General features: G+C 36.5%; 1 long non-coding RNA gene across 1 annotated transcript; it reads left to right on the top strand.

The window, feature by feature from the left end:
• Positions 1-4,109: 4,109 nt before the first annotated feature.
• Positions 4,110-5,730, top strand: LOC101169080 (uncharacterized). Its single transcript, XR_177607.5, has 2 exons — positions 4,110-4,455; positions 5,330-5,730. It is a non-coding gene; the product is annotated as an uncharacterized LOC101169080 (long non-coding RNA).
• Positions 5,731-6,307: the final 577 nt, after the last annotated feature.

Here is a 6,307-nt window from a genome sequence, read left to right on the forward strand (position 1 = left end):
TTACTGTTTCCTGAAAATGATTTGTATAAATTAGTAATTTAATATTTAAATCATAATATTCAACTTTTTCCAACTGACTGAACTGCATAACGTTCACAAATATGTCAAACACGACATATTTGCCGTGTTCAAAAATCTTAAAGAAGTCATGCAACAGAACTGTCATAATAGTTTATATTACAATAATTTCTTAGCGACAACAGCAATTAAAAATAGTTCAAATGGAAACATTTATGTTAACCTAAGACTTAATGATCTGTTGAAGCTTTATTCAAAAAAATATTTTCTTAGACGTAAACCTTTTTTCTTTCAGGTTTGAAAGGGAAGAAAAAGTAGAAGACATGACATTTCTATCCTTGTCCACATTCCAAACCGTCATGCTCCTTTCACTGATCTTTACTGCTTTGCTTGTCACTTTTTCTCTTTCTGAGATGAGTTAACCTGAAATATGGCACACAAAAAGACATTCAAGTCTTGTTTAAAAGAACACAGTACATTTTCACATCTCTGAGAATACACACTTACAAAATCCACTTTAGAAAAGAAACTATGAATGGATATCTTTTTATCTATTCCTTTGACCCTTTAACTCATGATTCTCTCTTGACTTGCTTTGCTTGCAAACTGTTATATACTGCCACCTAGTGAAGGCTTTTATATCAGACATCTGGGTAATTTTCTGAGTCAAGTCGTTGTTGTTATCCAGTTAGCATTTATTTTACTGTTATTTTAAAATTCTCAATTATGTAACAACAAATATTCTCAGATAGGTCCCAAAGCACGTTAAAGTCACCGTTCCATTCACCACCTCAGCAGACACACATCCACACACTGGTGGTGGCTTTGCTGCATACCTGTAACCACCAGGAGCAGTGTACGATTCACTGTCTATTAGAGATTCATAGAAAAAGCAGAAAGTAAAAGTATCTGGTAGCCTTTTTTAGGGAAATAAATAAATCAACAAAACAGTGTTTAACACAAATGAAAGAGCTCTTTGACAGCTGTGGTGAGTGAACCTGCACCTCCTACTTACGCGTTCATTCTTATGGTATGAGTCACAATTGACACATACAAATGGGAAGTTCACTGCGTGCATGGCTTAATCTTCAACTGTTCATCTAAAAGTTGCCATCTGAAGATTCCAAATTAGGAAGTGAAAACATCCACTTCCTCCAATCCAATATATACATTTTTTTTTTATTGTAAAAGCCTTCCCAGTGGTGTTTTGGCTTTCAAGGACAGAGTTTGCGGAGAGCGGCAGTGGTTCATCAGACCCTCACCACTGAGTTGGAGCGTTGGCGCAGAAGTAAGCCTCCACTGATATCTCATCATCCCTTTGTTTACACTCTCCCGCTAGCTTCCAGCCCGTACACACCCCCAACCTAACCTTACCAGTACAACATGAAATGGGGAGCAAAATCTGAACTGTTTAGCCGAACAGCTTTGTGCTGGATGCCAGTTGGATGCATCAGAAAGGAACAGAGCAGGGAGACTTTGGCCCGCCCATTTCAGTTTCCAGGTCACTGAGAGCTTCTTCAAAAGGCACTATGTCATACGCTCCTGATCCATCATGTCTTGAAAAAAGAAATACTCAGAAACCAGTTTTAATCTTTAATTATTTTATAAATGCCCTCCATCATGGGAAAAATGCTACAAGAACACGTTAAAAAGAACAAAAACATAATTTTCATTAGAGTTGAAACAAACAAAAAATGATAATAAAGGTATGTTTAAAGCTGAGACAAACCCAAGTGGATGGTCACTAGGGAAAAGACAAGATTCGAAAAATATCCATAAGTGCAAAACTGCTAGAAGTATATTGAGTAATCTCTGTGGACAGCAGAAGTTCCCTTCACATCGGTTCCTCTAATTTTCTCCCTGCTTTACATAGAATTTCCTTAAAAGGTCAAACAATCTTCTTAGGGCTTCATAGTTTCTCTGGTACTGATTTGTTGGCCACACATGAAAATCACTTTAGTTAGAGTTAAGAAGGAAGCATACGTTTCTGAACTCTGAGAACATTTTTATTAAACAGCATGCAAAATGTATAAGCTATGGCAAAAAAATCTGACAGCAATAAAAATCTTTTTTAAAAAATAAGAAAAAACCAAGTCTGCTAAAAAAAGAAAAGTTAAAGAAACAAGCGAACAAAACTATTTTGGCCCTCAAACAAGATAAAAATAGATAAAAGAGAATCATTTTTTAGATCGGATTTTGTTTTTATTAGAAAATTGCTTATGCCAATTTTGTGCCTCAACTCCTAAAAATAATAAAGTAAGGCAAATGCTACATTGATCTAGAAAAAAAAAGAATGAAAAGGACTTTGGTGATGACAAGGACATGTGCTTCCTGTTCAGTAACAGATGCTCCAGAGTTTTTCTAAATCATAAAACTCAATTTAAAGCCAAGCTTTTGTCACAGCATGAGACTATGCTCTACTGGTGTGTTTTATTCAGCTTTTTATTCACATATGATATATGGTTCACTATTTGACTTTTGACAAGTTTTTATCCTTTTATTTACCGTTTTAATATTTTTAACTTTTAATGTATGGCATCTTTTATTGACTGTGGTCATGTTAGGGGACCATATAAATGAAATGATTGATTGAGTCTTTTTCCTGTCCTCTCAGGTTCAACCCGACAACAGCAGATGGTTTCTTCCTTCTTTGGTTCTTTTCACTGCAAAGATAGACCCCTAAAAATAAGTCAAAAACGTATAAAATTTTTAAAAAGATTAGTTGAATAAGTAAAAAAGAAAAGAAAAAGATCTGCCAATGGTGTAAGAGAAACAGTCTTGCCAAGAATTATTATTGCAGGAAAAATTCTAGTCACTGACATGTTTTCTTTTAAGATTATTAATCTGTTGAAATACCTTCTTGATAAGACAGAAAATAAGACAATTTTTACTAAAACAAATGGTGTTTTTTTCTCTTAAGATTCAGCTTTTACAGTGTTGAAAGTTTCCACGCAAAGACTTGCTTGCTCTAATCAAAATCATGCTTTTGGTGCTTTTAGCATGTTCATTTAGCATTTTTCTCATGACAGAGGACATATAGAAAATTAAGCTTTAAATTAAAGTACTTGTAGTTCTTTATTCCGATCATTGTGAACCGGGTGTAGACAATAACAATGCCATTTGTAGTTGTTATTTAAAATCTACAATCGAATTTGGCAGGCCACAAGCTCATGCTCCACTCCATTCCGATGGACTTGCAGACGACTAGATCTTTGTTTTCGTCATACAAACGGCATCCACCTCAGAACTGTATTGCTGGATAAATCCAATATGGTTGTGAGGGGCTGTAAGCTAGTGTAAACAAATGGATGGTGGGCAGTGTTAGAAGGCTAACACTGCACCAACTGTGTCTTAGTAGAAACTATGTCCTAGTAAACAACACTTTTTTCTTATTAAATTTTGGATTAAAATGGAAAAATCATAAGTAAAAGACCACTGGGAATGTTTTTAAAGATAGATCAAAAGATGATCAGATTGGAACTTTAGACAATTTATTCTGATTTTATTCTATTGCTCACTTATAAGTTCTGCTGCCAGTTTATAAAGCTCTGAATGGTTTAGCACCAGAATACATGATTGATCTCCTGATCTGGTATGTACAAGCCAGCGTTGTCCGAACATCTGGATCCGGTCTTTTGCAATTCCTAGAGTCAAAACCAAACATGCATTCAGCTTCTATGCTCCACATATCTGGAACAGACTTCCAGAAAGCCTTAGACCAGCTGAAACACTGAGTTTATTTAAATACAGGTGAAAGACCCACCTGTTCTCAGCTGCATTTAATTAGGTTTTATTCAAAACTTTACATCTGCACTGTTGCTTTAAACTCATCCATTTTCTTAACCCACTAATTCATTTATAAGGTCAGGGGTCACCTGTTACAGCTACTGTTGGGCAAACTGATACTTTAAATCTACTTTACATTCAGTTCTTTTTAACTTTCTTTAACTTTTCTAATACATGTAATATTTTATGTATAGAACTTTGAATTCTCTATGTACACAAAATCTGCTTTATGCATTAGAGAATTTGGATTAGTGGAAATAAAATAAGTTTGATGAAACTCTCTTAGTTTAATGCTTCTTGCTGTCTCTTAGTGTCTTCATAGTAATCATAATAAAAATAATTGAGCTTTCTTTTCATATTCTACAAAAGAAAGTGTAGGAGGAGCGCATTCACCTCTTCAATTTGGACATCCCCCTGGAAAAGCCCAGTTCTCCCAGAGCTGAGACTACAGGAAGCGACAGGCTGCGGATGAGATCATGACCGCTAAAGAACTCAAGCAGTGTTCCAGTTCCCACAGCCGCGAAGCGCAGCGCCCTGAGAGGCTGATGTCTGACTGCTGACGCATGAACTGCCTCCACCAAAGCTACCGTGGATTCTGTGAACACGCTTCTGCAGGAAAAAGGAATCAGAAAAGAACCCTCCAAGCCTCGGGTATGTGAGGCTTTACACGCTCTCTGTTGCGCCTTTTTGCTTCCTTCTCTCGTACTGAATCTCTAATCGAACTCGACTTCGCGTAATTATATTACCTGGTTCACAATGGCGTTCCGTGCGCGCATGGTCTCTTGGTTAAACTTTCGTTTTGGCTGAAAGTTTCTGTGCTTTGAAGTGCATGCTTTCTGTGCACACTGTGTTTTTTTAAAATAAGAACTGGTGATTGATTTTCTGCTTGACGCACCGTGAAAATGTCGAAGGGAAGACAAAAACGCACTGACACAACCCAATTCCGAGGTTAAAATGGGGCTAACTTTTTGCTGGGTGATTAAACTTATGAAAAAAAACACAAAATTTTGGTTTAAATACAACCCCAAAAAGTAATCATGCTCAAAAAAGTAATAATTCAACAGAAGTGCCCCAAAAAAATTGGGTTGAAAAAATAACCAGTGTTTTAAGAAGGTAAAAAAAAGAAGCTATTTTTTATTTTTTCCTTAATGATGTTGCCCCCCGTGAAACTAGTTTTTTCTTCTACTAAATATACTCAGAGAGTTTCCGTCTGTTTTATTGGCATTTAATAAAAAAAAATTTATAAAAAAAGTGATTTATGAAGCTTTATGAGTAACTATTTAAAAAAAGTTAAAAGTGAAGTGGAAAGTGAAAAGTTAAGACTTCAGTCTCAAATTCCATAAATATATATTATTGAATACCCTTATTTTGGTCAAATAGAATAATTCAAGGTTCTTTTTTTAGTTTTTAGTTTCATTAAGTACCCTCAGGGGTATCCTTGCAAAAGCCAAGGATTTTAAGGACGAAGGATAATAATTGAAAAGAAAAACTAATTTCTTGCTTGTTGTTTTTCTTCTTTTGGCAGCTTTTTCTCTCTGTTACCATCATGTTGGTGGGAGTTCTGATCCTGTTTGCCTCTGAAATGGTATTTTCTGCCCTGGCACTCCTCTGTGGAATTATGGACTCTTTTGGCGGTCTCATGTACTCCCAGGAGGACGTCTTGTATGAGCAGTCCATTTCAAACACAGAAGCAACGCTCCTCCAGTCTGGGACTAAACACGGTCACACTTGAACTGCTGGATCCTTCTTTACAGACTGTTTATACAATGAAGCACAACTATATGTTGCAAGCTGTTTGGAAACTGGAAGGCTGCTGAAGTCCTGGAAAGTACCCACCGCTCTGATGACCAATGAAACGACACTACTGAGCAACAATTTGCACTTTTGTTTTTGAAATGTCAATAAAGTTTTGTTAATAAGCTGAAATGCAATGCAGGTCATCTTTTGTTTGCTCCAAATTTTACACCGGTGTTACAGGAATGTGTCCTGGTTTGGCCTGAAAGCCGATACCGTCCGGGTTTACCAATTAATTAGAGTAGGGGCGGTGCTTGTTTTAATCGTCATGCTTGTTTTTATGTTTTATTGTGTTTTAATGTAAAGCACTTTGTGTTGTATTTTTATATAAAAAGTGCTTTATAGATAAAGTTTTGATTGACACCAAGAGCGGAGTTTTTTCACTGTGATAGTCAAAGGGCCACACCACACACTGACCTGCCAAGACGTACACACACAAACACGCAATTAAAGCCGTATTATTTTCCATAACACACTCCTCACCCTACAAGCAAGTATTGTACTTGTGTTTATTTCAAGGAAAGTGTACACCCTCAATACACATCAAATGCAGCTTATCTAGAGTTAACAGAATTAACCCTGGAGGTCAGAGACCCCTCCACACACACTGGCATCTCTCTCTCATCTCACACACACACACACACACTCTTAGTCTTTTCTCTGCCTCTCTGACACACAACTACTCAGTGACAGGCAGGTAGGTTGATGG

This window comes from Oryzias latipes, chromosome 23, assembly GCF_053564925.1.
Source record: "Oryzias latipes strain Hd-rR chromosome 23, Olatipes_Hd-rR_3.1".
Taxonomy (NCBI): Eukaryota; Metazoa; Chordata; class Actinopteri; order Beloniformes; family Adrianichthyidae; genus Oryzias; species Oryzias latipes.